The sequence below is a fragment of the Vulpes vulpes genome, chromosome 4 (assembly GCF_048418805.1).
Source record: "Vulpes vulpes isolate BD-2025 chromosome 4, VulVul3, whole genome shotgun sequence".
NCBI classification, from domain to species: domain Eukaryota; kingdom Metazoa; phylum Chordata; class Mammalia; order Carnivora; family Canidae; genus Vulpes; species Vulpes vulpes.
The window spans coordinates 131168484-131195365 of record NC_132783.1 but is presented as its reverse complement, the minus strand read 5'-3'; the positions used below and the strand labels follow the sequence as shown (position 1 = coordinate 131195365).

Below are 26882 nucleotides of genomic sequence, written 5' to 3'. Positions count from 1 at the left end.
TTCATGGGAGACACAGAGAGAGAGAGAGAGAGAGAGAGAGAGGCAGAGACACAGGCAGAGGGAGAAGCAGGCTCCATGAAGGGAGCCCAATGTGGGACTCGATCCCAGGTCTCCAGGATCAGGCCCTGGGCTGAAGGCAGCGCTAAACTGCTGAGCCACCCGGGGGCTTCCCTTCACAAGAATTTTTAAACACAAGGAGAAAATAGTGAAACAATATTTGCAAGCTACCCTCAGTACTAATACAAAGAAGACAACAAGGGTGTCCTGTGCTAGGGAAAGCCATCTGCAACCAGTGGCTCCCCAAACACCTGTCAAGACTGAACCTCCATCAGGCCTTCTTCTGCTTCCTGGCCCCACACACCCACCTGGCCACCATGCCCAGGAGCTTCCCACAGAGCCACAGGGTGCCCAGGGTGACCACCAGCAGGAACAAGATGACGTCCAGCAGGTACTGCTCATGTCATGGCTGCTGCAAGGCATAGGGCTTGAGGTGTGCTGCACCCCCTGTCTGGAGGATGTGGTCGATCCAGCCCACCAGCCTCTGGGCAGGGGTCAGGGCGTGAGAGCGCCTGATGATGCTGGCAGCCACGGCTGCTGACTTGTACCTGTTGGCAGAGACAGCGTTGGGGTGTTACTCATGTGACCTCAGAAGTCTTAGAGACCTTGTATCAACACACACACACCACACACACATTTCATCCATATGCACAAAAGACTGAGTTTGAAGGAAAAGTGGTTGGCCTGATCTTGTCACAGTCGAAGTTCTAACCGGTCTCACCATGCAAAGATCCAAGCCTAGTGCTAAAATGCTAAACTATACAAAGATGACTAAGCTGTAAGGACAAGTCTCTACCCAAGGACACTCATGCTACAATAAAGGAAAAGTATACAGGGATATAGCGATGTGACATACATCCGATTCAGGGTAAATGTCCTCGAGACCCTGATAAGGTATTCAGTCCATGGTGGGTACCACATTCTTGACCTATATTAGAATTTACTTAAGAGAACATGGACCCTTTAACTGAGAACACAGGGGAAACAAGAGACACACCTGGCCATCCAGGGGAGCTTACTCTCTACTAGCTAGTAGAAGGGACACACAATAAATTCAAACAGAATGAAATGGGGTGGTTACTGATCCTGAGAAGTGTGAAGAAGAGAAAATGAGTAATGATTGAAGGGGCTGGGTAAACAGTGCATCTAGGACTGTCACACAAAGACCTCCTGCCTCTCTGAGGAGAGGACATTGGAGATGAGCCCAACTGTCATGAGGAGCCAGCCTGTGAAGGGAAGAGAAGGATGTCCTAGGTAGCATCACTGATAAAGGGCCTCAGGCGGAGACAGTGTGGCATGTTGGAGGATAGGATGGTGACCTCTCTAGTGTAATTCTACTATCAGCAGCCCCAAAATATAAGACCTCTCACAGATCCTGTGTAAGGTCAGAGTCCTCAAAACCCTTAAGGTAGAAACTGTTCTTGAACCTAACATCTAACCTACATTGCCCAGTCTTGCCCTCAGGGGAAACAGGTCGGCTATTAGCATCACACACATATTATTCTATGGAAGTTTGGAAGCTTCAGCTTTTATTGCAAAAAAAAAAAAAAAAAAAAACAGTGCCACACCATGCTCTTGTGTTTGATGTCTTCATTCAGCCTAAGTGACCACAAACCCAAGTGACCACAAGAGCTCCATACCTCTTGTCTTCTATGACTTACTTCATCTTCAGAGCCAATGTCTCTGCCTTGATCTGCTGTAGCTGGATAGAGACACCAAACTTTTTGGCTTCACTCGAATAAGGTTTTCGGCCTGTTCTTCAAAGACAGGAATCCCAACCATGGGCACACCGTGTTGGATGGCCTCCATTATGCTATTCATCCCACCATGGGTGATGAAAAGACGGATGTGTGGGTGAGCTGTTGCAAATCAGGAACAGAACAGAAATTTTTAGGGTAAAACTTTCAGGACAAAAGATAAAGTTCCAAGGGAAAAAAAAAACTACAAAGGGATATCAAAGTATGTTGCATAACTGAATTTACTGATTTAGCTTAGGACACACCCAATGATACATATTCCAAGATATAAAATTCTGGATTTGTTTCTATACAGAGATTCCTCTACATCAATCCATTTAAGGGGGAAAGTCCAGGGAAAGCTTCAGAGAAGAGCTAAGCAAAACATATTCTTCATAAAATCCATCTATCCATCCATTCAATCCATCCATGCATACATCCTACATCCATCCATATTATTCTCTCCACCCTGTTTCTCTCTTTCCTTCTCCTAGTCTCCCCCAGTGTCACACTCTATCTTCTCTGATTTTCTATCTCCAACTCTGTTTCTTTTTCTTGGCCTCTAGGTCTCATGCTCACTCCTTTACTGCCCTTTCACTTTCCTCTTATCTGAAGCCTTAACACTTTTACTGACATCACATCTCATGTGGCATTCATCAGACTCACACTGTATGTACTTTCTCCTCAATTTCATAAGAAATCCTCTAAACTAGGCAATGATGGACCACCCATCTTAGTATTTCCAGTTCCTGCATGCTCACCTCACTCTTATTTAGAGAAAACCTAAACAAGCACTGATAATGAAGAGTTCATCTCAAATACTGCTTCTCAGTAGTGATGTGCATCAGAATCTATTTGTGTTTCTTTGAAAATCAGAATCCTTTTTACTACCCCATGCCTTGTAAATAAATGTGCAGAACCTTCTATCATAACTTCCCAATATGTTTGTGAGGCATTATTTGGAGATGTATATCTGATATAGTCTGTGGCTTTGGCAAAGATGGGGCTCTAATAAGTGGCACAGGACAAAAATAACCTATTGGAATATAAGGAGCTCTCCGTTACCAGAGAATTTGATGGAGTAAATAACCAGCTGACAAGTTACTCAGGTTGACACTCAGATATCTTGGCACACCCTTCAGACACCATCAACATCAATTCCGTGAAAGCTTGCTTACATCTTCGGTAGCATAGAATGCTCTAATATGTGTGGGAGTGTGTGTGTGTCTATAATGGCACATGGCCTAAGAGACACTCAAGAGGCCAGGAACGACAGTGGCAACAAGACCCCCAGTATGTGTTCTAAAAGTCCACAAAATGTCTTCGATTGTGTCTGGACAACCTTGGTCTGTGTCAAAATAGGTAAGATCAAAGCAACCTGGTGACAATATCACTTCTGGCTGTAGGTATCAGGACCACAATAGATTAGGAAGAAGAAAACATGCCGGTTTTTGCCACTTGGGAAGTATAGTCTCATTTCCCAAGAACTCCAGCTTGCTGCTCTATTCCTGTCCCATAAAGATTACTTTTATCTACCACCGGCCCTTTCTCCTGCTGGTGAGGTTGCCCAGTGGAAGCCTAAAAATACCTAAATGGAAAGAGAAAAGAAGATCTAGGCACTCCTTACCCAGGAGGTCATTCTGGGGAAGCCAGTCCACAATCTTCACATTTGCTGCCAATTTGACATCTTTGGGCCAGTGAGAAGGATTGCACTTCCATATCACCCCTTGAGACAGATGAGCAAAGGCACCGTTCATCTCCCTGAGGACTTCCCGGGACTGATAGAGATTCACCATAGAGCCCAGGGCCACAAGGACAAAACCAGAGTCTCCAAACTTGGCAATGAAATTCTCAAATTCCTGGAGAGAGGTAAGAAAGGAAACGAGGTGAACAAAGTTGTTCATGAAAGCCCAGACAGCCTTGGAATCAAAGTCAGCTATTTACAAAATATACCCTCCTCTCCAGTGAGCCTAAGCTCACTGTCTTGAAGTGGCTCTCATAGCCCCTGAGACGGCTCACTGCTCTCTGCACTGTGTTCATGTCCATTGTGTCTGGCAGCCTTGAGGCCATTTTTCTGAAACCTCAGGACACATCCTACCATACAAAAACACTCAATAATCTCAAATGAACTGTAGAGAGCTTTAGTGATCCAGTCACTACCACAATAGCCCGCGTTGCCCATAAAGGACTCAAAGCATACTGTGGCACCAACATCTAGATCCAGGACTTGCATGTATAACAATGTTTTATAAAGAGGAAAGTCCACGTGTTGGGAATTTCTCTTCATTGAAAACATGGCCCCAGTACCAAGGTCATCCTCATCCTCATTCTAGGTGTGGGGGCATATGTATTGTCATTTAGGAGTGTCCCGATGCCATTCCTAAATGCTAGGATGCTAGTGCCTGGGAGAGTGCCAGTTGCTGTCTTGGCCCAGTACAGGTCAGTAGGGTTTCTCGAAGTTGAAGTAGATGATGGGAAAGGGTCTCTATCAGGTGACTCTCTCATATAAGCCTAAAGCCATCTGTCTTCTTTGTTGAGGGGTCTAGGAAAGTTTTAGCCCATTTTTAAGTTCCTGGTTTTCTTATTGTTAAATTCTAAGAGTTCTTGCGTATTGTGTATATTTGCATGTATAAAGTGCTTATTTGCATATTTGAATAACCATTTTAATAGATATGTCTTTTCCAAATACTTGCTCTTGTTCTGTGGCTCCTCTTCTTACTCTCTTGACAGTGCCTGCTTGGAACAAAATTTTAATTTCAACTTAGCACACTTATCAACTCCTTCTTTCATATAACATAACTTAGGTTTTGCATTTAAAAAGTTTTCACCAAACCCTAGCTCACCTAGATTTTCCCTGATATCATATTCTAAAAACTTGTACAATTGCATTTGCATTTTATATTTAGGTTTGTGGTCTGTTTTGAGTTAATTTTTGTGAAAAGTTTATGTTCTGAGTCTAATTTTGTGTGTGTTGAGATATCTATTTTCCATCACAGTTTTTTCAAAGTATGTGTTTTCTCTATACAGTTGTCCTTACTTCTTTGTGTAAGATAAGCTTACTAATGTCTGTGGGTCTATTTTTGAATTCTCTATTCTGTTACATTGGCTATTTTCTTAATCTTCTGCCAGTATCATACAGTTTTAATTATTATAGCTTTATAGTAAGTCATGAAGTTGACAGTGTCAGCCTTCCAACTTGGTTCTTCATCTTCAATATTGTGTTGGCTCTTCAGGATGTTGGCTTTCCATGCAAATTTTAGTATCAATTCATAATCTTTTTTTTAAAGACTTTATTTGCTCATGAGAGACGCAGAGAGAGAGGCAGAGACATAGGCAGAGGGAGAAGCAGGGGGAGCCTGAGGCAAGACTTGATCCCAGGACCCCAGGATCATGACCTGAGGCAAAGTCAGATAATCAACCACTGAGCCACCCAGGTGCCCCAGTATCAATTCATTATTATCCACAAAATAAGTTGGTTAGAATTTGTGATTGCATTAAATGTATTGATCAATTTGCAGAGAACTAGATACTTGACAATATTGACTCTTCCTATCTATGAACATGGACTTTCCACTTTAGTCCTTTGGTTTCCTTCAATAGAGTTTTGTACTAGTTCTACATATGAATCCTGTACATATTTTGTTACATTTTTTCTCAAGATCACATTTTATATGGTGCTAATGTAAATGTTACAGTGTTTTTAATTTCACATTCTCCCATGAATTTCTGATATATAAAAAAGAGTGGTTTTATTTTTTTAAAAGATTTATTTATTCATGAGAAGATACAGAGAGAGAGAGGCAGAGACACAGGCAGAGGGAGAAGCAGGCTCCATGCAGGGAGCCTGACATGGGACTCAATCCTGGGACTCCGGGATCATACCTTGAGCTTTTTTTAGATTTTTGAACTGGACCATCATGTCTGTGAACAAAAACAATTTTCTTGATCCTTCCTAATCTATTCCTATTCCTATTCCTATTTTTATCTTATTACTTTACTTAGGACCTCCAGTATGAGCCTAAAAGGTGGTGGTGAAGATATATACTTGGCTTGTACCTGATAGGTTGTCCTTTTATTTTCTATATAATGTCCTTTGATACAGAGCAGCAGGTTTTAATCCATCCAAATTGATGAAATTCAATTTACCTATTTTTTTTCCTTTGCTATTCATGCTTTTGGTGTCACATCTACAAATTCATTACCAAATACAAGTCCATGCAGATTTATCCCTTTCTTTTCTTCTGAGAATTTTATGGCTTTTAGTTCTTTATTTAGGCCTTCGCTCCATTTTGAGTAAATTTTGGTATGTGGTGTGAGGAAGGCTCAAAATACATTCTCATTCATGTGACTATCCAGTGGGATCAGTAGCATTTTCTGAAGAGACTACTCTTTCCTTCATTGAATAGTTTTGGCACCTTTAACAAAAATGAATTGGTCACAGATGTATGAGTCATCCAACTGTGTTCTTTTTCAAATTGTTTTGGTTATTCAGGGTCTCTTACATTTCCATATCAACTTGAAAATTGGCTTTTTAATGTCTATAAAAAGAAGAGGCCTTTGAACTGTTGATCTGTTGATAAGAATTAGATTAAATATGTAGATCACTTTGAATAGTGTTGCTCTCTTTACAAGAGTAAGTATCACCATCCATGGTCTAGAGATGTCTTTATCTTTATTCTGGTCTTCTGAATTTCTTTCAGCAAATTTGTAGTGTCCAGTGTACATATCTTTCAACTCCCAAGTTTACACTTCTGTCAAATCTTCCTCTGCATTGTTTCATTGTCCCCAGCTCACAACCTTTCCTCCATTGTTCAATCGGCCACTATTTGACTCTATCCTGCACTACACCATAAGATCTACCATCCATGGGGACCGCTTAAAATCAGTTTTATTGTCTTTTGATAATTATAAGATTGATGTAAACCTATTACTAAAATTTGAAAAGAGCAGAAGGGGCAAGATGGTGGAAGAGTAGAGGACTTCGTTTCATCTGGTGAATTTAGCTAGATAACTATCAAATCATTCTGACACCCATGAATTCAACCTGAGATGTAAGAAAAGAATGGCTGGAACCCTACAAGTGGAAAAATGACTACTTTCTGCAAGGTAGTAGGTGTGGAGAAGTGAATCCAAAGTGATATATCAGAAGATAAATGACAGGGGAAGTAGCCTCCATAATCCAACTACAGGAAAGTGATATAGCCCCAGAGTGCAAAATTGAAACCCTTATAAAACTGCTCCATTAAGAGACATCCCTGCCTGAAAAGTGCTAGCTGGAACAGTGTGGTTTCAGGATCCCCAGAATCACAGAAAGAATGAGGATGCCTGAGTCAGTAAAATTCCTAAGCATTGGAACAAAGAAACTGCTTACAGTCACAAAGCCAACAAGGGGGATCTCAACTTGATCCCTGAACCACAGCCCAATGAGGTGACTGTTGTCCATGTGGGAATCCTGAAAGGACAGGAACCTGGGGACCCTCCACCTTCCTCTGGGAGGAGCAGAGCTGTGTGTGCATGACCAGGTGACAGGTCTCAGTCCAGGGACCCTCTAAAAGACAGTAATGAGGAGGGTCATCCCTCTCCCCCAGGAGAATCCATGTGGGCACGAACTGCAGGAGTCTACAGAGTCTGGCACACACAAAACTTCCAAATTCCTTCTATGAGGGCAGCTTTACCTTGATCCCAAAACCAGACAAAAAAAAATCCACCAAAAAGGAGAATTACAGACCAATATCCCTGATGAACATGGATGCCAAAATTCTCACCATGATATTAACCAATAGGATCCAAGAGTACATTAAAGAGATTATTCACCATGACCAAGAGGGATTTACTCCTGGGATGCAAGGGTGGTTCAACATCTGCAAATCAATCAATGTGATACATCACATTAATAAAAGAAAGGACAAGAACCACATGATCCTCTCAATAGATGCAGAGAAAGCATTTGACAAAATACAACACCTTTTCTTGATAAAACTCTCCACAGTGTACAAATAGAGGGAATATATATATACTTCAATATCATAAAAGCCATCTACAAAAAGCCCACAGTAAATATCATTCTCAATAGGGAAAATCTAAGAGCTTTTCCCCTAGGGTCAGCAACTTGACAGGGATACCCACTCACTCTCACCACTGTGGTTCAACATAGTACTAGAACTCCTAGCCTCAGCAATCAGACAACAAAAAGAAATAAATGGCATTCAAATTGGCACAGAAGTAGCCAAATTCCCACTCTTACTAAATAACATGATACTGTATATGGAGAACCCAAAGACTCCACCCCAAAATTGCTAGCACTCATACAGCAATTCAGCAATGCGGCAGGATACAAAATCAATGCACAGAAATCTGTTGCATATTTATACGCTAACAATGAGACTGAAGAAAGAGAAATTAAGGAGTTCACTTCATTTACAATTGCACCAAAAACCGTAAGATATCTAGGAATAAACCTAACCAAAGAGGTAAAGGATCTGTCAGAAAACTATAGAACACTCATGAAAGAAATTAAGGAAGACATAAAGAGATGGAAAAACATTCCATGCTCACAGGTTAGAAGAATAAATATTGTTAAAACGTCTATGCTCGGGACACCTGGGTGGCTCAGTGGTTAAGCATCTGCCTTCGGCTCAGGGCATGATCCTGGAGTCCCGGGATCGAGTCCCACATTGAGCTCCCTGCATGGCCTGCTTCTCCCTCTGCCTGTGTCTCTGCCTCTCTCTCTGTGTCTCTCATGAATAAATGAATAAAATCTTTAAAAAAAATACCATGGGCATTTTCAGAATTGGAACAAATAATTCTAAAATTTGCATGGAACCAGAAGAGACCTGGCATAAGCAGAGGAATGTTGAAAAAAATTGTGATGCTGGGGCATCACAATGCCGGACTTCAAGCTGTAGCACAAAGCTGTGATCAACAAGATGGCATGGTACTGGCACAAAAACAGATACACAGATCAATGGAACAGAATAGAGAACCCAGAAATGGACCCTCAACTCTTTGGTCAACTAATCCTTGACAAAGCAAGAAATAATATATAATGGAAAAAGATGGTCTCTTCAACAAATAGTGTTGGGAAAATTGGACAGCCACATGTAGAAGAATGAAATTGGGCCATTTTCTTACACCATACACTAAGATAAACTCAAAATGATTGAAAAACCTAAATGTGAAACAGAAATCCACCAAAATCCTAGAGGAGAACACAGGCAGCCACCTCTGTGACCTCAGCCACAGCAACTTCTTGCTAGACACATCTCCAAAGGCAAGGGAAACAAAGGCAGAAATGGACTACTGGGACTTCATCAAGATAAAAAGCTTCTGCACAGCAAAAGAAACATTTGACAAAAACTAAACAGCAACCCACAGAATGGGAGAATATATTTGCAAATGATATATCAGATAAAGGGCTAATACCCAAGGTCTATAAAGAACTTATCACATTCAACAACCAAAAAACAAACAATCCAGTCAAGAAATGGGCAGAAGACATGAACAGACATGTCTCCAAAGAAGATATACAAATGGCCAACAGACACATGAAAAATGCTCCACAATATTTGGCATCAGGGAAATACAAATCAAAACCACAACGAGATACCATCTTATACCAGTCAGAATGGCTAAAATTAATAAGTCAGGAAACAACAAATGTTGGCAAGAAGGCAGAGAAAGGGGAATTCTCTTACACTGTTGGTAGGAATGCAAGCTGGTGCAGCCACTCTGGAAATTGGTATGGAGGTTCGTCAAGAATTTACAAATAGAACTACCTTATGACTCAGCAATTGCACTACTGGGTATTACCCCAAAGATTGAAATGTAGTGATCCCAAGGGGAATCTGCACCCCAATGTTCATACAGCAATGTGTACAATATCCAAACTACAGAATAAACCAAGATGTCCATATGTCCAATCGACAGATGAATGGGGAAAGATGTGCTGTGTGTGTGTGTGTGTATACACACACACACAATGAAATATTACTCAGCTATCAAAAAGGATGAATACCTACCATTTACATCAATGTGGATGGGATTGGAGGAGTGAAAAAAGTCAATCAGAGAAAGACTTATATGGTTTCACTTCTACGTGTAATATAAGAAACAGTGTAGAGAATCATAGGGTATGGGAGTAAAACCTGAATGGGAAGTCATCAGAGAGGGAGAAAAACCATGAGAGACTCTTAACTACAGGAAACAAACTGAGGGTTGCTGTGGGGTAGGTGGGTTGGATCACTGAGTGATGGGCATTAAGGAGGGCACATGATATGATGATCACTGGGTGTTATATACAACTGATGAATTAATGAAAACTACGTCTAAAACTAATATGTCAGCTGGTTGAATTTAAATATGAAAAAGGAAAAAAATTGAAAAAAAACTGAGCATGACATTAGAGTAAGAAGCTACATGGTCTCTTTTCCTAACAGAAACATAAAAAAATTTAAAAGAAAAACTAAAGACAGACTGCACCACAGGCAAATGTGTAATCAGTCTCACCAAAGCCAGCAGATAGCTGTGAAAACACTGTCTCACCAGAATCCCTATCCTCATCATGTGAAAATCCACATGTAAAAGAATAAAAGTCTACCCTCACCATACAGCATACAAAAAACTCAACTCTAAATGGATTAAAGATTTAAACATAAGACCTGAAACTATAAAGCTCTTAGAAACAAATATAGGGGGAAGTTTCATGGCATTGGTCTTGGCAATGATATCAGTGATATAGCACAATACACAAGAAAATGAAATATCAAACTCAAAATGAACAAACACCAAAATAAGCAACAACAACAACAAAACCAGTTGGGACTACATTCAACTAAAAAGCTCCTGCATAGCAAAAGAAACAACAGACCAACAGACAACCTACAAAATGGAAAATACTTGCAAACTGTATTTCTAATAAGATATTAATCTCCAAGATCATAGGAAAGACTAAAACTAGAAAAAAAAATATTATACACCCATTAAAAAATTAGGCCAAGGACTGCAATAAACATTTATCGAAAGACAACATGCAAATGGCAAACAGATATATGAAAAAAGGCTTACCGATACTAGTTAACAGGAAAATGCAAATCAATTCCAATCAGATATCAATTCACATCTATTGGTATGGTTATTATTAAAAACCATAAGACATATGTTGAGAATATGGAAAAAGAGCAACCCTTACATACTGTTGTTCAGAATGAAAAATGGTGAAGCCACTATGGAAAACAATATGGAAATTCCCCCTGAAATTAAAAATAAAACCACCATATGATGGAGCAATCTGATTTCTCTTTCTGTACCCAAGAGAATGGAAATCAGGATCTCCAAGAGATATCTGCATTCCCATATTTATTGAAGCACTATTCACAATATCTTTGATGTGGTAACCATGAAAATATCCATTCAAAAGATGAATGGTTAAAGAAATATATATTGTATACATATATATATATATACACACACACACACATATATATATATAATGGAATACATTAAAAAGAAGGAGATTTTGCAATATGGGAAAACTTAGATGAATACTGAGGACATTCTGCTAAGTGACATAAGCCAGAAAGGTAAATACTGCATGAATTAACTTACATGAAGCATCTAAAATAGTCAAATTCATAGAATCTAAAGTGGACTTTGGTTTCCAAGGTTTGTGCCGGGGGTTGGGGGGGTTGGAAGGGTGGCAATGAGGGTAAAGGGTAGCTACTATTCCATGGAGGAACAGTTACAGATAAGTGAGATGTGTAAGATCTAGAGATCTGAGGCACAAAATGGTACCTAAGTCAATAATTATGTTTTGTACTGTTAAAAATTTGATAAGGATGTAGATTTCATATTAAGTCTTTTTAGCAAAATTTAAAATCAAATTAAAAACATAAAATTTAAAAGAGAATCAAATGCAAAAATTAGACTAGAGAAATAAAAATGTATATCCTCATTGTTTGCCTGTCTCATGCTACATCACTCCCAGTTCCCTCTGGCAGAGGAGTCACCAATTCTGCACTGAAGAGCTCTGCATGGTGTCCATATCATCAGCAGAGAGCTACAGTTTTACTTACTTGTGGCACTGGCTTAACAGGTCTGACCTTTAAGCCTCCAACATACACAGTGTTGGGGAGCAGGGGCCAAGCAAATTCAAGGGCAAAGTCAGAGTTAACAAATCACAGCTCTGCTTTCTTTAGAAGATGAGACAAAACTGGCCTAGAGCCTTCTGGGAAATATTCCTTGATAGTCTTGTCAAACGTAGATTGGATTTGCCATTGCTTCATGAAGAAATCAAAGAACATTAGGAAATTCCTCAGTCAGCTCCAGAAATCCATATGGTCGGTTAGCTGGGAATCGAACACTGAAATATAAGACACAGGGATTGGTAGTCCAATGTCCACACTGCCAAACTGGGTGAGAATAATTGACACAAATGGCTTCCCAAGCTTCTCAGCAACCAGGAAAGAACAGAAGTCAAATGCTTCAACAAATACCAAGTCAAAATTCTCATTTTTTTAAGGAATCCACGGTATCTCCTTTTCTTAGCAAACCACTGCATCGAATCCGCAGTTCTTCCATTAACTTTACAATGTTGTCAAATGTTTCTCTGTAAAGACAAAAATAGTAGCGACAAATATTTATTGGAAGTGTTAATTTTACAATACTTAAGAGAAGCTTGGTTCAGAGAAAAAAACCCAGGTAAGTAAGACCATAATCTGACATCAGCCCACCTGATGTCCAATGAATAGTTTGCTCTCATCACTCTACTCCAGTTGTTTCTGCTTCCTAAAATGTTCTCTCTTTCTCCATTTCCCTTTCTCTGGCCAATCCATATGCACCCACTAGCAAAGCTAATTTGGGTTCTTCTAGTTTGTCTTTTTTTTTTTTTTTTTTTTGAGGCCATTCTACATTGAATACATCTCTGACACTAGCAGATCTCAGAGTTCCGTGTCTAGTTGTTACATTCTGTGATTCCCTGTTTAACTTTCATTTGTACACTGATCCTTTATGAGTGACTGTCCTATTTCCTAATCAAACTGTGTAAGTAACTTCATGGGATCAACATTCAGGTATATCCCTTTTATTTGAAATTGAGTATATCCTGAATTTGACAGACTGCCTCACACAAGGAAAACTTTCCAATGGTAATATTAGAATCCACCTTCTAAGCTGAACGGGAGATTTACATCTTCCTACCTGAAAAGACTAACATTTAATACAAAGTAAAGACCTATTTGAAGTTAATTACTGTTTTTCTACTTCATGCTGGTGAAGTATTCACAAAAATTAATTCTAAAATTTTACCAGTATCTATTAAGAGTCTTGTCTATGACACTATTCCGGGAACTATTCTTCAATGTTTCACATCAGTACCCACAAGGAAAATGATCCTTTTTATATAGCACATGGGCAAAGGTTGAGAATATCCTTGATAAGAGGTTACAAGTCAGGTGCTTTAGAGATCCATGAGCCTCCTACTTGAATGAAGGACTGAGAGAATCTAGGCCCAGCAGACCTGTAACCTGTGCAACATTCCACCATGTCAGCCTACTTAAGGAAGGCCCACAGGTGAGAGCTCATTAGCAATATGCAGATGTCTGTCTGGAGTTTAAAATCAACTTCATGTGACAACAGGTGATTAGCTGAAATTATTCTCTATTCTAATTTAAAATATTTTACATAAGAATGTTTGATTAATATTGTTGACAAATTCAAGATATGAAGTACATTTTCTTCAATAGTAGAGCATTAGTCATATTGGAAATTAAGTCAATCAATTGAAAAAATACAGGAAAGCACTGTGCTTAGCATATTATACCATATTTAAAATGTGGGTAGAACTGGTATTTAAAATAATCAAGTGAGGGAGAAGAAACGAGACACATAATTTAAAAATATGTGAGTAACAACACAAGATGAAATAGACAAGTTTCAAATGAGAACTTTAGATGAGATCTCTTACATGATGAGAGAATTTGGTCTTCTAGTTTGACTAAGGAAAAAGGCTTTATGAAAAAAGCCAGATTTTAGAACCACCTTATAGTAAGTAGAATTTCTAAGGAAAGAAGGGGGCTAGATGATAGGCCACTATATTAACTCAGCAAGGAATGAAGTTGTGCCTTTTCCCTCTAATGTGAAAGGTGAAGAATTTCTACATCCCAGGTAATGATAACATCTCTCCTGTTACTCGTTCATTTTGCATCACCAAAATACTTGGCTTGTTAAATGAGCTTAAAAGAGAGTGGTTCAAGGTATTTAAAAAATCAATATTCATAAGCATCTTTCTATTCTTGAATTTTATGTGCAGAAAGGGAGGAAAAATATGTATAATTTCGTGAGTCTCACTTGCCTCATCACTTCCCAACAATGGGAAATTAAGCTGTCTAACCTGCCTCTTGTGTTGTAGAGAATATACCCAAACATCTAGGTGAAATGTTGTCTGGAAGATTCAGAAAGAACAGTCTCCTCACTATATAGAACAACATACATCCTTGCAGTGGAATAGCAACAGTACAAGACTGAACAATTGGGAGTATAAAACTCATCTTCTCCATCCATCCACTGCCACTGTAATTGATCTCCTCTTCCACCCACTCATCCATCCACACAGCCATTTCTCTTAAACTCACTTCAAGTATCCATGCATCCAGCCATTCATTTGTATCACTAAAAAGGCAAGTCTTTCATTCAGAGAATAAATACCTGCAATGCAAAGCTTCTTTCCAAAATAAATCAATTCATTTATGTTTATGTTTTTTTCTACGATCTTCAGATGGAAGCCAACTGATAACTTTGTATGAAGTTTCTTTCCTTCCTAAAAAAATAAAAATAAAAATACCAATAAGGAAATGTTTAGTCATACCATAGAAGCCAAATTAACATTGGCATGTTGATGTCACAATTTGCTTATTATTATTTGTGTATATTCAAATGTTTGCTTTTTGAATGTCTGTTTGGTATGGTTTTTCAGCTTTCTCATTTCTTCAATCATGCAACCTGCTAATCTTTACTGAGGAACATATAATGGGTTAATAGCTTTTATTAATTTTTTATAAAGATTTTATTTATCTATTTGAGATAGAGACAGTGAGAGAGAGAGAAAGAGAGAGAGAGAGAACCAGCAGGGGGCACAGGGAGAGGGAGCAGCAGGCTCCCTGCTGAGCAAGGAGCCTGATCCGTGGCTCAATCTTAGAACCTGGGATCATGACCTGAGCTGAAGGCAGACACTTAACCAACTGAACCACGAAAGCAACCCAATTTTATTCATATTAGAGTACTGGGAGTTTCTATTTAAGGTTTACACTTAGAGGTATAACTATTTACTATTTTAGAGATGAGAAAACAAAGACAAAAGAAGTGCCAGATAATCAATCTTTCAAGATTTCATGTACAGTGAATGGTATACTTTGTATTTAAATACAGATCTTATTTTATCCCAGTTCCCAGTTGTTTCCCATTAAGAAAAAGAAATCATTTTTTTAAAATTAGAGGTGATATATGCACAGGTTTTTCATTCTGCCAAAAAATACCAAGGCCTAAAATAAAAAAATCATAGTCCTCTGCAGTCCTACTTCACATTCTGGCAATTCCCCCATAACTCATGTGTAATAAAGTCTGACACCATTTCTGAAGTTAGAGTGATGACAGCTTTCAAGCTTCATTTCACCCTTAACCTTCTGTAACATATCTTGGCAGACAGAGAAGAAAGCCTCAACATGCCATCTTTTGTGTGAACAAGTGTTTCAAGCCAAGCAAGCCAGACCCAAGTAGGGGAATCCTCATCCACCCCACTCATAAGCTTTCATAATTGGCATTTTGGGACAAAAGTATGGGTTTGGACTTTCAGTAGCCCTGGGTCATGTGTCTCACACAAATCCCTCTTCTGTATCAGCTTAGGTTGTGTTTCTGGATCCAGCATGAGTTGTAATTGACACTAGGGTAGGTAGAAGTCTGTGACCAATAGTTGTGTGTCTTCCAGGACTGTCCCCATTATAGACAGTACTCTGGGCAAGACTGATTCAAGTTTACAAGCCCACAGAATGGTTGAAGAAGGGTAGTCACTATGTCATAGGATGAGATTCACACAAGTAAAAGTAGAAGGTACACTACAACCCTAGAAAATGCCTCTGTTACTGCTGCTGATTATATTTCTGTAGCTAAAAGAAAACACTGATTAACAGAGTAATAAGGAAAAACACGGATGACACTCTCAAAGAGATATATTAAGGGGTTCATTCAAACTCAATCTCAGGTGTCTCAAAATCACCACTGAGGAAGCACCGCACCTTGATGATACTAATTGGGACATTCTGAAGAAGAAACTTATAAATATGAATAGGTTAGAATGGACACCCTCCCGAAAATACACCTAATAATCACCAAAGGAAAGAGGAAAGAGACGGACAAGGCAGGGTGGGAGAGCAGGAAAGAAATTGAAACAGAGTTCTCAGTTTTCATACACGTGGAATGTAAGATTACTTTTTTAAAAAACTTTATAAGAGAAGAAAGGTACATATTGGCTTTTGTACCTCTAGATCAGAGCTTCTAAATACTTTTAACATCAGGTGAGATAAGCTAATGACAAACCATAATGGTCTTAATCAATCCTGAAGCAAGAATAACAGATATGTGAGAAGAATATACTAAATTTATCAAGGAAATTCTTGTATTCTGAGGAGTAAAAAATATTAGAGAGAGGACATATTTGCATGCCTTGCCTTAACTACTGGGATTAAATATTCCATAGTCACAGTAGCCATTTTTTTACATTATCTCCTAGTGGCTGAAACCTGCTTTATGAATCCATATGGTTTGGTTGCTTTTATGTAACAAGTAGTTAATTAAAATAAAAATAAGTTTTGGCATTTACAGTCAGCTTGACAAAAGGGACCATTTGGATCTGTCCAACATATTAAAATTGTTAATACAACCCAATATATATTAAAACAATGCCTTTAAGGATTTTAATAAGATTTAACCATTATATTAAACATATTAAGCAAAGAGTAATCATTTTCACTGGTTCTCCATTTAAACCTAGACTATTATTAAACCAGCAAATAACTAATGATACCTTGCAGTGGATTACTATAATGTTATGAACATTATTTATCATACTAAGCCCCTACATTTCCAATATTATTGAAATTGCTGACTATATCTAAGTACTAATACATACTTCGCAAGCAGATTTGGTAATATGTTCTGCCCAATTCTTACTTCAACGAACTGTCTGCTGCAGTGTCTCTTCACCTTTATATATATATATATATATATATATATATATATATATATATATATTCTGAAAAGAAAATATTTATCAAAAGGTAGTAGCGAAGAGTCTGGTAAGATAGCAGAGCACCAGGAATCTGTCTTCCCATCTAGATAACAATTGCACTGGCAGATTCTGTATAAAATATCTATTTTGGAACCAAGCAGTCCACTTTCACGGAGGGTTTATCTGTAAATTGCAGAAAACTTTAATTAATTTCCATTATCTCAGCTCTGATCACATTACCAACTACCCATCTCCTAGCCACATCTCACAGTAGGCAGCTGAATATGGGTTCATAAAGCAGCTCGCACCCAGGTTTCAGGAGCTAGAGTAGGCAAAAAGGACCTGCTTCTCCAAATATAAGATATCTGTGCTCTGATTGCTGATTTCTGTTTCTGATCACAGAGGTGCACACTAAGAATTATGCAGCAATGTTTGTGCATCATACTGCATTATTGCAACCATCCCCTCTCCACCAGCTGAATGGACTTCAAGGGGTCTTAAGAGACTGATGTCTCCTTTTCCCCAACATTTTTCTCATTTTCCTCTTTTGAGAGGGAAACATGAAAGGCTAGGACATCAGAACACAACTACATATACCAGAAAAAGATTTTAAAGTGTCTATTCATGTCCAGCAAAAGGCTCAGAAAGATCTGAGAATACCAAAATTTATATCTCAGGTTAATCCTCATCACAAAGGCAGCCTAAAACAATCACTAAATTAATTAATTAATTAATTAATTAAACAAAATTAATAGCAATAATCTGTAAACCTTGGAGAAAAGTGAGTCTCACCTCCAGTTTTAATACATTGTTATATTCAAATGTTCAGTTTGCAACAAAAATCCAAGACATACCAAGAAACAAAAAACTGAAGCCTATTCAGAGGAAAATAATAAATCAACAGAAACTGTTCCTGAGAAAGACCTGATGGCAGGTATACTAGATGATGACTTTAAAATAACTGCCTTAAAGATTCTCAGAGAATTAAAGGAAAATGTTGAGAAGGTCAAGGAAAAGGTGTATGCAAAATAGAAATGTCAATAAAAGGATAGAAAATCTAAAAAGAAGCCCGAAACAAATTCTACAACTGAAAAATAAAGTAAATGAAATGAAGATTTCACTAGAGGGATTCAAAGGCAAATTTGAGCAAGCAGAAGAAATAATTAGTGAACCTGAAGATAAAACAATGGAAATAATCAAGTGTGAAAAACAGTAAGTTAAAAGACTAAAGAAAAGAACACAGCTGAAGGGACCAACATATGTACTATGAATGCGCAAAAGAAGAGACAGAAAAAGAGAGAATATCTTAAGCAATAAGGGCTGAAAACCTCTTAAATAAATGAAATATATGAATTTAAACATCCAGGAAGCTCAAAAACCCTTAAGGGAAATGAACGCAAACACAACGCATCACAACACATTATAATCAAAACTGAGAAAGATAAAGAGAGAATATTAAAAGCAGCAAGAAAAAAGTGACTCATCACATACAACTGATTGTCAGTGCGATAATCAATAGATTTCTTTTTTTGTTTGTTGGTTTGTTTTGTTTTGTAGTATATTTTTATTGGAGTTCAATTTCCCAACATATAGTATAACACCCAGTGCTCATCCCTTCAAGTGCCCCCCTCAGTGCCTGTCACCCAGTCACCCCATCCCGCTACCCACCTCCCCTTCCACTACCCCTGTTCGTTTCCCAGAGTTAAATTTCTAATCAGAAATTTTGCAGGCCAGAAGGCAATGGGCCAACATATTCAAAATTCTAAAAGAAAAGAATGATCAACAAAAAGTTCTGTATCTAGCAACACTGTATTTCAAAAGTGAGAGCAGAATTAGGACATTCCAGGAAAAACAAATCTAAGGTACGTTGTTACCACTGGACCTACACTGAGAGAAATGCTCAAGGGAGCCATCCAGGGAAAAATGAAAGGACACAAAATAGTAACTCAAGGGTCCATAGAAAAATAAAAACTTAATAGAAGTAAATGCACGGGAAATTACAAAACCAGTATTATAGCAATGCTTCCTAACTGCACTTGTAGTTTCTACATGGTTTATGAAACTAGTACATTTTTAAAAACCAATGATTAGTTTAAAAGCAAGTATTATTTAAACTTTGTTTGTGGGACACCTGGGTGGCTCAGCAGTTGAGCATCTGCCTTTGACTCAGGGTGTGATCCTGCAGTCCTGGGATCAAGTCCCCCATAGGGCTCCCTGCATGGAGCCTGCTTCTCCCTTTGCCTCTGTCCCTGCCTCTCCCTCTCTCTCTCTGTGTCTCTAATGCATAAATAAAATCTTTAAAAAAATTTTCATTGTAACTCCAATCAAGTTTTCTATATAATTTAATGTACTATGCACTTAAATTGATGAAAGTTTCTGTTTGGGGGCACATCTATACAAAAAGATAATGTTGTGATGTCACCAACCTAAGGGGATGGGAATGAACAAAGGTGGAGAATTTTTTAATGTTATTAAACTTAAACTGGTATAAATTAAAATTTGAGTAACATAGATTTAGCATGTTAAATTAAATCTCCATGGTAACACACAAACACACAAAATAGCTATAGAATATACACAGAAATAAATGAAAAAATAATTTAAACATTTCACAACAAGCATCAATAAACACACACACACAAAAAAATAGTGATACAGGGCAGCCCAGGTGGCTCAGCGGTTTAGTGCCACTTTCAGCCTGGCGTGTGATCCTGGGGACCCAGGGTCGGGTCCTGTGTTGGGGTCCCTACATGAAGCCTGCTTCTCCCTCTGCCTGTGTCTCTCCCTCTCTCTCCCTCCCTCTCTCTCTCTCTCTCTCTCTCTCTGTGTGTGTGTCTCTCATGAATAATAAAAAAAATCTTTAAGAAAAATAGTGATAAGAAAGTGAGGGATAAGAAACCTACAAGGCATATAGAAACAGATAGCAAAAGGACACATGCACGTCTTTCTTTATCAGTCATTACACTAAATGTACATGGATTAAATTTCCCAATTAAAAAAACAGACATTGGCACAATGGATAATAAGACATGATCCAAATGTAATTGTCTTGTATGGTGACAGATGGCAGCTACACTTGTGGTGAGCACAGCATAATATATGCAGTTGGCAAATCACTATGTGGTACAACCTGAAACTAATGTAACATTGTGTATCAACTATACTTCAAAAAAAAATAATAATTAAAAAAAATAAAATGGGACTAACAATGGGGGAAAGAAGGTCTGAGTATATAGGAACTTCCTGTAATATCTTTGCAACTTTTCTGTAAATCTACAATTACCCCAATATATTAATAGTTTAATATAATAAAATACATTAAAAATAAATACAAAAATAAGAAGCACACAAACACAAAGAAAAACATGGTCTAACTATATACACTGTCTACAAGAGACTCACTTTAGATCCAATGACTTAGATAGAAAGGGAAATGATGGAAAAAGATATCCCAAGCAAATAATAACCAAAAGAAAGCAGAAGCAGATGAGCAAACATCAGACACAACAGACTTTAAATCAAATAAGATTGCAAGAGACAAAGAAAAACTTTGTATATTAATGATTCAATACAACAAGAAGATATAACCATTATAAAGATATATGCACCCAATAAGAAACCATCAAAATATCTAAAGCAAAAGCTAGCAGAATAGAGAATGAAATGGACAGCTCTATATAATCATTGGAAATTTCAATACTCCTTCTCAATAATGGATAGAATATCCAGAAAGATCAGTAAGGAAATAGAAGACTTACATATATTGATCCACTAGATAGAACACTAGATATAACAGACATCATCTGAACACTCTACCCAACAACAACACACATATTCCTCTCAAGGGTACATGGGACATTTTCCAGCAGAGACCATATGCTCAGCCACAAATAAGTCTCAATACAGTTTAAAACACACTTACCACAGGGTATCTGACCCCACCAGGGGTCAGGAGGAAGATAGAAATTCACAACAGAAGGAAAGCCAGAAAATTCACAAATTATGGAAATTAAATAATACCCTTTTAAATAATACCCATGTATCAAAAACAGATCACAAGGCAAATCATAAAATACTTAAAGACAAATAAAAATGAGTATACAACATACCAAAACTTTTATGGGATGCCCAAAGCAGGACTTAGAAGGAAATATACAGTTTTCAATGCCTATATTATAAAAGAAAGTTATCAAATCAAGAACTTATTCTGCAACCTTAAGACACTGGGGAAGAAAGTGTACTAGACCTAAGACAGAAGGTAGAATTAAAAAAGATTAGGGAGGAAATTAATAAAATTGGAAATAGAAAACCAATAGAAATCAATGAAAACAGAGACAGTTCTCTGAAATAATCAAGAAACTTTACAAACAATAAAGAGACAAACTACTTGAGAAATAAACTGAGAAGCCCATGAATCCAATCAAAGCCTGAATTCCAAGACAGGGCTGTCTTACATTAGCTGCTGATCTGCCCTCCTACCTCCACACCCAAGGAAAGCAGAACTAAATAGCTTCAAGGGGTGGAATTGTCTGGTCAGGACAATGACCCTCCAGGTTGAACTTCATTTGAGTGTTTGTAAGCAAGTCCCTGAGAATCAGTGACGTAACTGCACAGTTCCCCCAAAACAAAGAGATCTGTCACTTGGGGAATGTCTACCTGGTAGACAGAGAGGTGCAGCAAGTTCTCTTAAAAAAAGAGTCAGAACTGCAGACAATTCAGTCCTCTGTAGGGCAGCATCTTTCACTTGTGATTTCAGTTATTGACCAGAACAGTCCTACATGCTAGCATTAGAAATGATAGCTAATTCAGTTTTCCTGAAGTCATTTATTCATAAATGTTCTAAATAAAAACCCTATAGTGAGGTTATCCAAGCAGGCAGTTAATACAGATTCAAAAGGTTCAGTACTGAGTATTGAATCAGGTCAACAAGAATAATCCAATCACGTGTTTCCTTATTTGCAGACCTCTACCAAGTTCTGCTAAAGGGAAAAACTAACAATCCATTTCAAAACCTCAGAAATTTCGAGTGAATGATAAATATTGCAAGAAACTCTGAACTATTAAAACTTGGAACCAAGAATAAAATGGAGAGGAATCCATGAGTCCTCTGAATTGTTTTAGTTTTGAGTGTGGGAATGTATATTAAAGTGGTAGAGGGTTAAAGCTTTCAGCAGTTCCTCAGTCCATGAGAACCACCAAAATGAAATGATCATGGACTACAACTACCATGGTTGGCAGTCAAGGCAAATACACAATCAGACTGACAATCAAGGCAGTTACAAAGGGATATGTATAGAAAGGATATGAAAAATATAGAACCCAAGCTAGAAGGTGAATAAATAGTAACGGGGTCTGAAGTTCATCTCCAGAATTTCATAATTTCCCAGACTTATTTTCATCAAAAATGATTAATTTTGGATTTTTAAAAAAATTAATGCTTTAGCAATTCTGAATGAGTAATCATGAGCTTAAAGTTCAAATCCACCCAACTCAATTATTAACCTGCTGTGTGAACTTGAACAAAACTTTCAAGTTCTCTGGGCTTCTATGTCCTTGTTTGTCAACAGACAAGAGCTACAAGATTGATGAACTTCATATTAGCTACAATTTTTTAAAGATTTTATTTATTTATTCATAGAGACACAGAGAGAGAAAGGGGCAGAGGCAAAGGGAGAAGCAGGCTCCATGCAGGGAGCCTGACATGGGATTCGATCCAGGGTCCCCAGGATCAAACCCTGGGCTGCAGGCGGCGCTAAACCGCTGCACCACCAGGGCTGCCCTTAGCTACAATTCTTTGGATTCAGTGACTCAAGAACTTCTGACATCACTATGCACAAGTCATGGGCAGCCAATGATGTCTCAAGAATATACAATCAACTCATTGATAGATTCTGATCCTAGGACATGACCAAAAGGCATCCTGGTAAAGCTTCCTTAAAGTTCAGGTCTCATAACAGGAGTAGAAAGTAACCTAGAAACAGGAAGAGCACCTCTTCTTATGTAACAGAAGCTATAAAAATGGCTGAATACTTGTGTTCAATACAATTAAAGCCACACCACACAATAGTAGTTATCGAAATGATCACTAATGATGTATGGAGGCTTGCCTTTTTTCTTCTTTGTTCTTGTTACATTTTATTGGCATCACGTTCATCTCTTTACAGAAGAACTTGGCCCACAGCCTAGAACGTAGACCTTTGGAAAAAGGGGAAGTACTCCGTTAAGCAAGCTACAATGCAGGGGCAGATCCTAGGGAAGGGGCAGGATTGTCAGGGTTCCATACCAAAGAAACAGGTTAATCAAGAGTGGACAGTGGGAGGCGGTGGGGAAAAGGAGAAAAAGGTTTGCTAACCTAAGGATACCACAACCCTGAAAGGAGCGCCTTCTAGAACAAAGGTAAAATCACTAGGACAGATTCGGATTTTCCTTTCCCTCTTATCAGTAGGATGCTGACTTAATAGGGGAGTTTTGAAGTGTGGAGATGGGGGGGAGAGGGGAGAGAAAGAAAAAAAAGAATTTTAATTTCTGAAACGACAGCCATTTATCCATTGCACACACCACTGTATTATGCAAATGAACCTTTTGGAAAATTTAGACACAGAAGGGAACTAGACAGTTTTCCCCCTGGAGAGATGAAAAACTTTTTGGCTCGTAAGTCTTTAATAAAAGGCATTTTCTCAAGACATAATTCTGTGTCTTCTTGTGTCTACTGTATAGAATACTGCCTCTAGCTGGATTTCTGAATTCTGAGTTGCTAATACTCTGCAATCCAGACAGGGTTCAACCCTCCACCTTACACGCCTGCATTACAGGACTTAAACACCTAGAAAAGGGGGTAAAACATGGAGTCATGGAATGTGGAGGCCAGGTCTACAAAGCCTAAAATGATATCCAGCAGATAACATAAACACACACAAACACACAGATTTTCCGACTTCCAATACAACTAGATTCAGAAATGTTTTGTGCTAAGTAGCGCTATCCAGAAGGCATTGTCTCTCTGGGATAGAAGAACTTAGTGATTCAAAAACAAAAACAAAACATACCTTGGATTAAAAAGGCTTCATTAAGAAGCATAGTAACATCATGACCATGATCTTGAAGAATCTGAGATACCTGGTCCAGCAGTAGATAATGGCTTCCACCTAGGAACAATACAAGATTTCATTTTTATAAAGATGTGAACAGAGGGTCTGAAATTGATGTAGGGGAAGGGATCTCCAAGGTAAGGGGGCAAAGTGTTGATGGTGAGCCATGGAAGATGAGTTTCTTCAGCCCCCCTGTCACACTTTGGGTAAGCCCCAACTGGGACAGCCATATCCAGTCTGCCCAAATCTTGACCTGTGACAATCATTCATCAAATATTTCCTTTTGTGACTCATGGTCTCCATGTCAGTGTGTGATGAGTTTCTCTGCTTAGGCCTTAAGGAGTCCCTCGTGCTAGGTACCTGTTGATTTTAGCCAGTACTTACGGAGGCTCTGTGCCCTAAAGAAGTAACTGTACTGGAAATTAGATCTAGTGATGTATATGGGACTGGGAAGGGTTCCTCGGGGACAATCAGTCAGAGTTATTTATGGAATCCTTCTCTTTGTTAATGGATGTTAGAGTGGGAACAAGAAATGTGGGAGTCCATGAAATAGGATTGGAAGCAGAAGGAGATGAACCTACCACTTAGAACCAAAAATCCTTGAGATTCCATTACATAAGGCAGGATGTTTCCAGATGGGGCCTGAAAATTGCTGAACATCAAATGAAGGCATTCAGGGTAAGAGTGGGTGCCTGGGGGTAGAACTGCAAGGTCCTGCAGGCATGATGACCCGGATATCACCCAAGGTAGGAAGGTCTAAAGTTGAAAGGGAAGAGAAGCTTGATGGGCAGGGAGGTCCAGGTTCTATCATTGCAAGAAGGGCCTAAAATCACGAGCCATCGCGGGGCATTTCTGTTGAGTCTGAGTCTCTGCAGCAGAGAGAGCCCGGTCAGGAGGGAAGGGAGAGACCCTGCCCGACCGGGAAGCGGGGTGGTTGGGAAGGTGCGGCCGTGACGCCGGGTCACAGGGGGGTCGCGGGACTACAGGCGCGCGTGTATCCGTGGAGGTTAGTCCGGTCTTGAATATTTATGCTTGTGTTGCACGAGGCAACACGGATTCCGCAAAACACAAGCCCCTGCGGCCTCGGCGTGCCTGCTCGGGCTCACGTGGAACCCGACGATGGCCCCGAGAGAGGGGAGGAGCCCGCCCGCGGAGGCAGCCATGTCTGCGGGGCGTGGTGCCCCGGTGCATTCTGGGACAGAGACCGGGCCTCTGACCGCACCTGCTCCCGCTGCCAGGCCCGGGTCACGGGCTTTCGACAGGTGAGGGAGCTCTCTTTTTCTGCTGCCTCTATCGTTTAAAAAAAAAAAAATTTTTTTTTAATGGGAAACAAGGTTTTTTAAATACTGATCTTTAGGAATCCACACTGTAAAGAGTTGGGGAAGAGGACAGCTTTGAGGTAAGAAGCAGGGAGTAAAGTCGGGGTGTCCATGAGGGAGGTCTCCTGTGCTCTTGCAAAAGGCCCCTTATTCCCCTGACCCTCAGGGTCACTGTCCGGAAATAAAACGGAGATGCTCAATTAGACTCTGTGCTTTTTCCTCAGATTTTTGGGGATCTAAACGTGACCTGGGGAGACCCCTATCCTTTCGTGACGATGCCACATTTTCCTGGGGAAGCTCCATCCTATGATGCCTCCTTATCCTGACAAATGTTCCTATTCCCCTTCTGTTCCTTTGGGGCCAAAGTAAAGGAAATAAACCTGACTTCCTGCAGAATTGGCTGCTTCACTATCCTTCAAAAGCTTCAAGCAGCAAGGGTGAAAGAGAGAAGGGCTCCCAAGGACTTGACTGTCCTGGGGTCCCCTCCTGTGCCCATCAGTTTTACAAGTGACCTGTGAATGACACATTCCCAGTCTGGGCTGCTGCCCACAAGAGCCCCCGTCCTTGGCCTCCAAGAGCCTAAACTGACCTCGCCTTCCACTTCCTACAGCATCTACTGCACACCTCCAGACATCTGGAGTATGCCTCGGGACGTCCAGCCTCACCCTGGAGTAGATGGCTCGAGGTCTCCAGGTCAGCCCTGGATCTAAATTCTGGCCCCAGCTATGCACCATGGGAAGCACCTACAAGGCAGATTTTTTTTTTAAGTTTTTATTTATTTATTCATGAGACACACACACACACACAGATTGAGAGAGAGAGAGAGAAAGGCAGAGACACAGGCAGAGGGAGAAGCAGGCTCCATGCAGGGAGGCTGATGTGCCAGGATCATGCTCTGGGCCAAAGGGGCAGGACTAAACCGCTGAGCCACCCAGGGATTCCTTACAAGGCAGATTAAAAGAGAAAAAAGGAAACCACTGTTTTCTCAAGAACTGACTTCCCCAGCCCAGCAGTGGGGACCTCTCTCTCTGCAACACAGGCCTGCCCACCTCTCCCTCCACGGGCCTGGGACACAATCCAATCTGAAAACCCACAGGGTTTCCTGACCCCAGGGTGTGTGCCTGAGCCCCTGCACGGGTGCCCGGGATGCAGCTGTCTCTGATTTTCCCACCAAGCACTCACCCAGTGAGGATACAGTCAGGATTTTGGCGGCCTCTGAGAGCAGGAACCCAGACAGGAGGAGGCAGGCTAGCAGCAGCGCCCACTGTCTGGCCATGTTCGCTCCTGGACCAGCTGTGGAGCCCAGTCCTGTGCCCTGTGCCCTGAGCCTGTGCCCTGGGGACACACCCTGTGCTGGCAGCCAAGGAAATGCACTGAGGGGACAGGTTGGGAGGAGGTGAGAGGTGGA

At 39.7% G+C, this 26882-nt stretch overlaps 1 pseudogene; it reads right to left on the bottom strand.

The window, feature by feature from the left end:
• Positions 1–194: 194 nt before the first annotated feature.
• LOC112933546 (UDP-glucuronosyltransferase 3A1-like) lies at positions 195–26882 on the bottom strand (annotated as a pseudogene).